Genomic DNA, 11,539 nt, shown 5'->3' with positions numbered 1-11,539 from the left:
CAATGGCTGCGAAACTGGCATGGCTGGGATGGGATTCATCTCACCCCAAAGTAAATGTCTGACAGATGTCACATGAGCTGTATCTCATCTCTCACCACTAACTCCAAAGGAAATTTCACTGTAAAATATCCAGGAAAGATTCTCCCTCCAGGAAGGATAGAAACCAATCATGGATCTCCCCACCAAAAAACCAGCATTAACCAGATTTTTGCATCTCTGGAGGAGCTGTGGATCTCCAAGTAAATCCTGCAAATCTTATCCCATGCCCAGTGGTATTTCCCTGTCCAGACTGTCCCATTTCTTCCCAGCTACAGCAGAAAAAAAAGGAAAAAAAAAAAAGAAAAAAGGGATTTCTCCCTTGTTTTCTGTCATGCCACACAAGCCTGTCTAGCCACAGGCTCTGCTGTTGTTCTCGTGGGGGCAGAGGGACAGGCTGAATGGAAGGCTTGGCTGCTGTTCAAGGATTTCCATTCCTGCCTTCCCACCCCTCGGGAAATATCTCTATTAGACAAGGTGCACCCCTCCGGGAGCACAGGGAGCTCCCGCTCTGCCCAGCGCAGTTTGGATTTGGCTCAGCTGCAGCAGAGATGGGCTCTGCCTTTTCTCCCTGCTCCATCCCATGGCGGGAGTCCTGCTGGATAAAGCCGACTGCCCTGGAAAGGTGGGTGTGCATAACTCTCGCCACAAAACTGCATCTTCCAGCAGAAATGCAGAGGAAATAAAAACACGTGAAGTGAAATTAAGAGGCATAGAGTGGGAAAAGGGGAAAGGGTTTGATTTCAGAGGACTGAAAGCAAAGCAAAGTCAGAGGAATTCTTGAAATGCAGAAACATCTGCGACTGTGTCCCTCTGCCAAGGTAACTGTCAGGACAGGGCCACCACAGGGAAACCACTTCAAATTCTCTCTTCAGGAAGTTTTGAGATAAAGTTCTATCACGATCCTGAGGTAATGACTTGTGGGTGTGACTTGGGGGGTGGTGGGAGGCTCGGGATGTGTCCAGGAAGATGCATTTGTTCCCTGGGGTGCCCTGGACTAAAGGCAGGATTGAATATGTTACAGAGGAAGCTGCAAAACCCTCAAACTGCTGGGCTGGGATAGGACAAAACATGAATTTCCTCAGGAGAGGAGGGGTCTAGAGGTTTTTAGTACCAGCCTGGGTGTCATGAATGTTCCTGCACCCATTCCAATGCACCAATGAGAACTAGAGAGATTACAAAATACAGGGAAATTATGGATGAAAAGACAAGGACTTGGTTTGACCCATGTGAACTTAAGCCTGGCAACAGGAATTATGGATTTTAACAACTAGGAAATAGGCAAGCATGCAAAGGCTTTTGTTTTGGGTATTTTCTGACTAAACCCGGATGACATCTTGGTGGAGATTGCTCTGAGCTGGTCTCCTCCCCTGGCACAGAGGATTTCACCAGTCAAAAAACACCTGAGACATGAATTGCTCCAGAAGAAAGTGCCCAGCTCTCCTCAAAGAAAGGAGCCGAGAGCCCCTGGCTTGGATGGAGACACCAAAATTGCAGACATGTGAGGGATGAAGTGAATTCCACCCCCAGGCTCTGCTCAGCTGCCTGCAGATGGACACAGAGGGGTGCTGAGATGCTCTGGGATGTTCCTGGCTGGTCTCCAGCTGCTGCCCAGAAAGGAGCAGGTCACCAGGGGGTTGTGCACAATTCCCTGCCAGGCCTCTGAGGGTGACCAGGATGTCACCAAGCACCTGAGCCTGGCAGTAAAACCTGTGCGTGGGCTCCTGAAGGGAACCTGGGCATCTCCAGTTGTGGGCTGGATGAACACTGGGAATGGTGCCTGGAAACCAGGAAAGCTCCCAAACCCGTGAGGAACCCCAGGAAATGTGAGGGTCTGGCATGCCCTGAGCTCGAGGAACAGCTGAGGCACTCTCTGAGCCTTCTCCACCACGCTTTGAGCCTACAGAACCCCGTGGGAGAGGACAAACGACCGTCCCAGACACCTGGAATCCCTTGCAAGGCCCTGTGATGGGGGAAGAGAACCAGCCCAGGTGCTCTGACAAGACTCTGCTGGTGCGACAGGAGGAAAGAATTTCACAGCGTGAAGGAATATCCACCTCGGGAAAGGGCAACAGCCTCCCTGCTAATGATTATCACCGTACCCAGAGGAGAACAACTGACTGGTTTTAACACCGGGGCAGAAACTGCGGTGAGGAGGAGACCAAAGGCACCTTGAACTCCTTTGATGGCCCAGTCTCTACAAATGCAAAGCTCTCTCGGGGTAGCAGCAGCGCCCCGATGGGAAGGGGGCTGTGAATATGCAGGTGACAAACCGGGAAGAGGGACAAACAACACTTTTGTGATGCAGAACGCTCTCCCCCGGCTGCCAGGCTGCTTTTGAAAACCGTGCCCTATGTTAGGAGTTCAGAACAAGGGAGTTAATGCATCAGTTCTCCTTCCCTCCCCTCGTTTTTTTGGGGGGAGTTCCGGTAGAATTTGGAGTGAACTCATGAAATGATGGATTTTTACAGGTTGTGCTGAGGCGACAACAGGACTTAAAAACAAATCCTGCCACTTTCAAAGGGACAAAAGGGGGAAAGAGCATCATGAGTGGCACAGGAGAGATGGAAACAGTTGGCATGGACAGTTTCACGAGCGACTTTTCTGCAAGACCAACCCTAGACCTGCTCCAGCAAAGCTCAGATGGACACCCCATGGGAAGGCTCGGCCTGAGAGTCCCTCCAGTTTCAGTGCTGAGCCTCACTGAACTGTCCTGGCTCTGGGCTTTGTCCCCGGGTGGTGACAGCAGGGCAGAGCTGGTTTAGAGAGACCTTTTGGGCTGGGGACGCTCCTGCTGCAGCCTTGGGGCTGAGCCCGTGGACAGGACCTGTGTGCTCTGCCCAGGGCTTCTCCCCCTGCCATTTCCCCTTCCTTTTTCCCCCACATCCCAGCGGGTTTAACCCCAGTGCCAGCCACCACCTGGCTGGGCAGGCATCACCGAGCTCCACACCGCCAGAAATCAGTGGGTGCCCTCTCCAGAACCTTCTCCCTCCCAGCCACGACCTCCAGACCTCCCTCATCCTCCTCCCCTTTTCCCAGCCACGCTCTTCATCCCCACAGGCGCTTCCTCGGGGATCACCATGAGCCCAGGCCTGCTCTGGGAAGGGAACCCTACTCTGGGAAGGGAATCCTGCTCTGGGAAGGGAATTTCACCGTGGATAGCGGTGGGACAGGTCCATCCCTGCTGGCAGGACCAGGCTGCCCAGCCCCAAGGGAACATCCCTCAGTGCCCGCGGGATTCCCCCCGCACCTCCTTGTGCAGAGCCCGCTAAGTGCTCTCATTACGCCCAATAAAACCCTTTGAAATGCGCCCGGGCGCTTTGAATCGCCAACTCCAGGAAGGCTGAGCAAAGGCAAAGCCCAGCGCCAACCCCCGGGATTGTCCCGGTGGGATTTTCCTGCGCTCCCGAGCGCGCAAAGGAAAAAATATTTACTCCTCATGAGGTCTAATGTGGAATAATCTCCTCCTGCTGCACTCTTGATGCAGGAATTAGTGCAGGGGATGGAGAAGCAGCAGCTGGGTGGGAAGGAAGGATGGAAGGAGGATGCAGCAATAAAGGGATCCCGCAGGTTTGGGATGGAGGCACCACTGAGTCAGCCTGGTTTCCCCTGCTGCAGTCAGCAGTCCTTGACTTCCCTTTCCTAGGAGACGCCGCAGTAAAAATCAAGGCTCCTCCAGCCTGAACCTTGCAGGAGGAATGGTCAAAAAGTCTTTTTTGGCCCAACGGAAAGCAATTCCCATCCCTCAATTCCAGCTACCCTGGCTGAAGATGTCCCTGCTCACCGCAGGACTAGATGACCTTTAAAAGGCTCCTTCCAACCCAAACTATTCCAAGTGCTCAAAACTTTCCCAGTGCAAATTCTCAGAGGTGTTCAAATGTCTGCAAAGGACAGGTTTTGCCTCCAGGGTTACCTGGAAACAGCCGGGGAGCAAAAGGATTCACTTTTCTTTATCTTAGTTAGGAAAGGCTTTTTTATTGCGTGCAACTCCTTCAGCCAACGCTTTGAATATCAAGTTAAAGTCCTCTTAAAATGGAAAGAGAAAGTCAATTAATACATAGCAGAGCAACACAATTTGATAAAATGAGTCTGAAAGCTGAGTAGATGAGGGATTTGGGATTTTCTTTAGGAAAGTCCCAGCCCTCCCCTTGTATCAAACAGAGACTTCTTGCAAAATTTTCAATTCCTGCTGAGAAAACACCTCCTGGTGTGATCCTGGTCCAGTCATTTCATCTCACCACAACTGCACTGTGCCAGGAACTACACAAAACACCATCAGAGTTTGTTTCTTCCGTCCCACCAGAAAGGCAGAGATGGGAAATGATTTCCCTTCCCCTCTGCATGGAATGGGTAAGAGCTGGTTTTTACCACTTAGATCCACACAGAAAAGTCCCCTTGACCCTTTTCCCTCCACTCCACTGCTGCCTGGGTGCAAAACCACCCATCCCAAATATAAACTGGTACCTGAGAGTGGCCTAAACCATCATTCTGTGATTATTCTCTGCCTGGGAGGAGAACGGGGCTGGGCCAGCTCCAGAGATACAAAAAGGGCTGATCAAAAGGGTGGGACATGGCTGGATGCAGAGTGATTTCACTGCCACACGGATGGATTTTCACCTCTCACCACAACCCTGCAGCAGGAGGGGAGGGGGTGAAGGTGAATTCCAGCACCTCACCCCGGCCAATCGAGCAGAGAAGTGGGGAGATGCAATTCATACTTCTGAGCTCTAGAGATTGCTTCAGGAGCCCTGGTGCCAGCACAGGGCTCAGGCTGTCCCTCAGGTGACCTCTCTGCCTCCCTCCTGTCATCAAAAACAACCATCACCCCCCTCTCTCTGCCCAGCCGAGCTCTGCCTTCCCGAGGGTGCAGCAGACAAGGGTTGGGTTTCTCACAGGAGACAGAACCCGGCCTGGGTTTCACTCACTCTAAACTGGGGGCTGCTCCACCCACGCCGAGGGGAACAGATCCCAGAAAAGAACAGGGAGCACAAGGCAGGAGTTCATCCCTGTACTGCCCCTGCTGTGGTGATGCCACAGAACGGGGACAGGCTCAGGTGCTGCACCTGAGCGCTGCTGGAGCGATGTCACTGATGTTGGCGGGGCTCACTCGAGCCTTTACGTTTCCTGAATTGCAAAAAATACAGATGGAAAGAGCTCCTAGATCCCTTTTCCCTTTCCCTTAGATCCCTTTTCCCCAGCTCTCACAGAAAGGGGATCCTGCAGGACATCACAGCTTCATCCTGCACGGATGAGGAAATCCGTGGGGCTGCTGCGGCCAGTGCTGGGCAGTGAGAGCAAAGCCAGGACACAGGCAGGGAAATGTCTCCACACACATCCCCACATCCTTGACATGCTCTTCCCAAGGCCTGGCACCTCCAGGAACACTGCTCACTGATATTCCCAGTTTTCCACATCCTTCACATCCTCTTCCACAGACCTGGCACCTCCAGGAACACTGCTCACTGATATTCCCAGTTTTCCACATCCTTCACATCCTCTTCCACAGACCTGGCACCTCCAGGAACACTGCTCACTGCTATTTCCCAGTTTTCCACATCCTTCACATCCTCTTCCACAGACCTGGCACCTCCAGGAACACTGCTCACTGCTATTTCCCAGTTTTCCACATCCTCTTCCATAGACCTGCCACCTCCAGGGACACTGCTCACTGATATTTCCCAGTTTTCCACATCCTTCACATCCTCTTCCACAGACCTGCCACCTCCAGGAACACTGCTCACTGATATTTCCCAGTTTTTCCCGGGGCTGATCCCATCCCACCCCATCTGGGTACAACACAGGAGCTGTGAGAGCAGCGGAGGGGACAGGAGCTCCCCCAGGCCCAGCAGGACAGACCAAGGAAGGGACAGACACTGCTGCCCAGAGCGATGCCACCACACCAAACCCCAAACCTGTTGTTCCTCTAGAACTCCTCTTCCCATCCCTCTCCAGGCACAGAATTTAACGACGCACGTCCCAAAGCTGCCTCACACCCAGGAGAAGTGATGCCAGTTAGTTTTTCCTACAGCAAAGAGGTCTCCCTGTACTTCCAATTCAGCCCCTCCTGGGATCGTCTCCCCTAGGAGCAGCATCCTGGGCTGCAGGAGATTGAGATTCCCATCATGGAAGCTCTGTGGTAATTTTTATTAGTATTTTTTCCCCTCCTGAACCCAACCCTTCTCTCTTCTGCATCATTTCTGCCCACTGGCTCTGTTCAGACCAAGCCAGGCCACTTAGCAGAGATTTTTAAAAAAATAAAATAAATGAAATTAAAGGCTTTTTTTCCCCCCCCCCCCATTCCATATGGAGTGGGTCAAGGCAGTGCAAGTCAGCTGGAAAAAGTTTAAATTCTGTTTGTGCTGCTCCTGTGACTCCCCACAGACCCCAGACTCCCCCAGGACAGGGAACAGGTCACACTTAACCCTCCCCTACCCACGAATTTTGCTTCAGAATTCCCTCAGCCTTCCTTCACTCATTCCAACCTCACTTTTTTAAATTATTATTATACTTTTTTTTTTTTTAACAAACCAAAAAATGAACAGCACCAACACTTGAGAAGCAAAACCCAAAAACTATCTGATTTTTGCTGTTAATCTGGCCCCCTGGGTGTGGAAGAGCCTGTTGCCGCTCCCAGGAGCTGCTTTAGTTTGAGCAGCTCAGTCCTGCTCTTGGAGAAAGTCCTGTGGGGTTCCTGTGGCACAAAAAAAATCCCCCACCAGAACATCCCTAAAACTCATCAATCCCGATGGGAATCAGCCCCTCTGTTTTGATTGTTTTTAAACCATTGTTGTCAAAGCCTCTGCCTGTAAATGCATTTTTTGCTGGTTTTAAGGAACTCACGGAGCATCGTCACAGAGGGAGCGTGGGAGCATCACTGCTCCAAGGGATCCTTTCCCTCTTTTTTTTCCCCCTGAATTTTCCCCAAAGCTCCCAGGGAATGTGGGAACCTGCTTGGTCTGATTTAAACAGGTGCCCCTGTGCCATGGTGGGAACAGCAATTTCAAAAAAGAAGGAGCTGTGAGATGTAGGCAGAACTCACAGCAACACTTGATCCCCCCGAGAAATTTACATTTCCCCTAATTTCGGGACAACAACTAAGCAAAACCCACAGGAAAACATCATTTCTCAGCCCTTGCTTTTTTTTTTTTATATACATTTTTTTTTGCACCGATTTTCTCAAAGTGTAAACATCCACAGCCCCGTGTGCTTTAGGAGGAGTTGATGCTTTAATTAGAAACGATTAGGGGGGAAGGGGGGCACGATCTGGGGGTGGTAAATGACAGATTTTCTGCTCCAAGCACCCAAATCACCGTGAGGCTTTTAGACAGAGATGGTTGGGATGGGATGTTTGCTGCTTGCATGACCAGACTAAAAAATTCCTGGTTCTCTCTTCCAGGAAAAAAAAAACAAACCCAAAACAACAACAACCAAAAGAAAGAACAGAACAAAATTCAATTAAAAAAAAATCCAATAAAGCGGCACGGATTCAGATTTGGTAAATTTGGGAACAGCCGGGCTGGCCTAGCAGAAAAGGAACTTCCCTCCCGTCGTCGGGATGTGCATCCCGGGGACCCCAGCGCCACTTCCAGGCCCCCATTCCCACATTTTCCCAGGGCTGCTCCCCATCCCCAGCCACGGGGGTGGCCGTGGGTTCATATCTGGCTTGGGGATAAATAAAGAGGGAAAAGCTGAGGATAAATAAAGAGGGAAAGGGGTGGCGGGAGGGCGAGGGAGGGGGGGAATTTCGGCAGCCAATGCAACATCCCTCGGCCTCCGCCGCGACTCCCCCACCCCAACCCGAGCCTCCTTTGCATTTCCATGGCCTGAGGGGGGTTTCTCCTTGCGAAAGAACCGTCTGAAACCGCTGCTTGGCACCGGGCAAGGACGGGGGAGAATGAAAAACAGAAAAAACAATCCCCAAACCCCAAAGCGCCGCCGCTGCCGCCCCCTCCCCGCGCACACCTGATGCCTCGGCTTGGAGAGAAACCTCCTGCCCCTCTGCCCAGCTCCTTTTTCCCAGGGTTTTCCCCCCCATTTTCCCGCAGCTCGGGGACAGAGGGGACAAGGCAGGGGGACAGGGGGGACCGCGCTCCCCTCGCCGGGGTGACAGGCGAAATATTTCTGTCGGCATCAGAGGAATGCGTTCCCCTTTCTCCAATCAGGAATGCGAGCAGAGTTTCTAATTATAAGTTAGATGGTGGCTGGGAATAAAAGATTGCTTTTTAATGACTCCCGTCCAGGTGCTCTCGCCGCCTGTCTTCCCAAGAACGTATTTGCATTTTATTGCCTTTTTTTTTTTTTTTCCTTCTCCCATCCCAACGAATTCCCTGCTTTCAGACATACCTGAAATAGTTGGAGAGGCTGCTGCCTTCAACACCCTCACCTCTGCACCGCCGGACAGGGGTGGGGAGGGGGGACACCGACCGCGCATCCCGCACCCGCGGCGGGGTTGGGGGGGAGAGCAAAGCATTAAACGCGCTTGAAAAATTAATTAAGAGGACGGGGATGATGAATATTATTTTTTCTTTTTTTAGGGGGGGGGTTCGGAGCTGCGGGCAACGCGGAGCCCCCCCCGGCTGATCCCGCGGAGCCCCGCGGAGCAGGAGCCTCCCTCCCTCACCGTGTTAGGGCTTCCCCGAGCGCAATTACCTCCGCGGGGTAATTAGAGCAGATCGTGCACTTACATGCCTTGCCCAGCACCATTTGCCTTTTTTTTTTTTTTTTTTTTTTTTTGTGGGGGGTAGCGAGCGAGAAAAAGCTCTTAAAGGCGTAGGGTGCAAAGCGCGGAGGAAGGAGAAAAAACCGGGAGAGGCGATTGTCCCCCCCCCCCCCCCCAAAAAAAAAAAATAAGCGTCGCATGCCGGGGAAAAGGGAGTGCAGGAGCCGCGGATTTTGCGCCCGTAGCATCTCCCCCAGCGCCGTCCCCGCTCCCTGCTCTGCCTTCCCACAGCCCAGCCTGCGGAGCTTTCACCTCCTTTCTCTTTCTTCCCATTTCCTCCCCCTATTTTATATATATATATACATATATATATATAATTTACACCTCGATATTCCTTAAAGCGAAAGGGGAAGAAATACATATATTAAAAAAACAACAACAAAACACCCAAAAGTTTTCTTCCTTCCCCCCCCCCCCCGCTTCCTTCCACCTGACTAGCTCGAAATCACCTTGAAATGCTCATGTCAACTTGTATCATTATCTCTTTAATTCAGGCAGCGCCTTTTGTTCTTCACAGGAGAGGATCAAAGCACTCAGGGAAAAAAAAAAAAAAAAAGAAACAACAAAACTTTCCGATCGCTCCCTCTCGCTCTCTCTCTCTCCTTTACAGTAGGAGAAAGAGAGATCAGGTATAACCCAGTCAAAATAAACAAAGTGAATGCATAAATAAAAGAGGTGAAATGCAGGTTCTAAGAACTTGCTGGCGCTGGAACAATCCCACCTCTTTTAGCTGAGTGGCAACGAAAGGAGAATTTCAAGTCATCTTTAAGCGCAGGGGTTGTAGAGAAAACAGAGGAGGGGAAAAAAATAAATGAAAATGAGCGAAAAAAAAAAAAAGAAGAATAAAACTTACCACCAGATTGGGTAACTTGACAGAGCCTGACTCAACCCACAAAGAAACAGGAAATATCCAAAAGAGGCCATTGATGAAAAGTTGTCTTTTTTTTTTTTTTTTTTTTTTTTTTTTTTTTTTTAACCAGAGTTGCCAAAAACCTTCCTTTCTTCTGAGGCAGGATGATTATTTAAATAATAATAATAATAATAATAATAATAATAATAACAATAATTTAAAAAAAAAAGTCAAATGAAGTGAACTCAGCCCGACCAGGTAAATCCTCTCTTGCTTCCTCTACTACTCTCAAGGAAAAAAAAAAAAAATCTCAGAGAGGTAAAAAACTCTTCTCTCAGCCAAGACACTGAAGGCAAATATTAAAAAAAAAAAAAAAAAAAAAAAAAGAAGAAAAAAAAAGTTTGAAGTAGCTCTCTTAAAAAGGACCCAATCAGCACTTATTGCCAAAGGGAGAATTCTGATGCTTTGGCTTGTTCTGTCAATCAGGAGCGTGAAGTCAGGAATGAGCTAATTGCAAGGAGATAGTGTTTTAATACTCATTAGGGGGCACGTTGGCCCACAAGCCAAGGGATAAAATGTAGTTTTAAAAAGGGGAAGGGAGATTTAGGGGGTTTAAATAGACAGGGGGGACCCCTGTGGATTTGGGTAGCTATAACAACCTGCCCGGATTTCACTCCCTGGGTCGAAGCTACTAAAATGCAAAAAAAAAAAAAAAAAAAAAAAAAAAAAAAAAAAAAAAAAGTGAAAGGTTTTTCTTCTTCTTTTAAAAATTATTATTTTCTCAATTTTCTCCTTCTTGCCATCCTGTCTTCTTCTTCTTCTTCTCCTCAAAGCCCCATTTCCTCACAGGGACGGTTGGGATGCATTTGAACCAACTTTCTAGAAACTTTTCGGTTGTGTCTCCTTTTGGGGGGCTTTTTTTCCTCCTTTTTTCATGGAGAAAAAAAAAAAAAAAAAAAAAAAAAAAAAGAGGATTTCCACCCAGGCACGCAGACACCCCCCCAGGCACGCAAACCCCTTCCCCACCAGTCCAAGCAGTCACAGATCCAAGAGCTCCACTGAAGACATCTGCTAAAAACTCGATTTCTTCCATGCAAATCTCCAAAGGGCTCCTTCAGATCATCCCAATTTCCAGGAATCCCAGCCCCGGACATTGGGAAGGCGCTGCTGCGAACGACTTCATCCACCAGATCCACCCCACAGGGCAGCAGTAATTGAGCTCTTTTTTTAATTTCTCTCTCTACATATTGTCCCAATTTCTGTCTTTTCAGCGCCGGTGGTGGGGGGTGATTTCGGCGGTCCCAAAAATTCGGATTTTTTTTTTCCATGGGGTGGAAAGGAGGGAAAAAAAAAAGGGGGGAGGGACGAGGGGGAGAATCATTATTAATATTATTATTATAAAGATGTAGCTCCTCGATTCCTGCTCCGCGGTGTCGGATTTGCTGCTCCTCTGGAACATATTGGTTAAAGCCGGCTGGGGTTGGGAGCAAGTGTCACCCAGAGCTGACAGGCGTCCCCCTTCCCCTGGCTCATTTGAAAGGGGGCTGGAGAGGCGAAAACAGGGGATGGAGGCACGGCAGGAGCGAGGAGATATTTTCTCCCTGGAATAACAACAACTATCCTCTTTTCCTTTTTTTTTTTTTTTTTTTTTTTTTTTTTTTTTGTGGTTTAGTTGTTTGCTGCCTGTTATTTTTTATTATTATTATTATTTTCTGGGTTTTGTCACTTTTTTATTTATTTTTTTAAGGGTTCAGAGAGCTGGAGGAGATTTTATTTATTCCCTTGACTCATTTTTAATTTTTATCTGCGAATCAGAAAAAAAAAATTCTGTGGCTCGCAGGGAACAAAGAGAGGTACAATTTTTTTTAATGACTTTGTTGGGGGAAGCCTTGCAAACCCCGCATTAGCTCAAATCAAAATGCGCTTTCATCCTC

This window comes from Chamaea fasciata, unplaced genomic scaffold (assembly GCF_029207755.1).
Source record: "Chamaea fasciata isolate MVZ Bird 193981 ecotype frontalis unplaced genomic scaffold, bChaFas1.0.hap1 SCAF_1, whole genome shotgun sequence".
Lineage (NCBI taxonomy): Eukaryota > Metazoa > Chordata > Aves > Passeriformes > Sylviidae > Chamaea > Chamaea fasciata.
The sequence above is the reverse complement of the archived record's forward strand: the minus strand, read 5'-3'. Positions refer to the sequence as shown.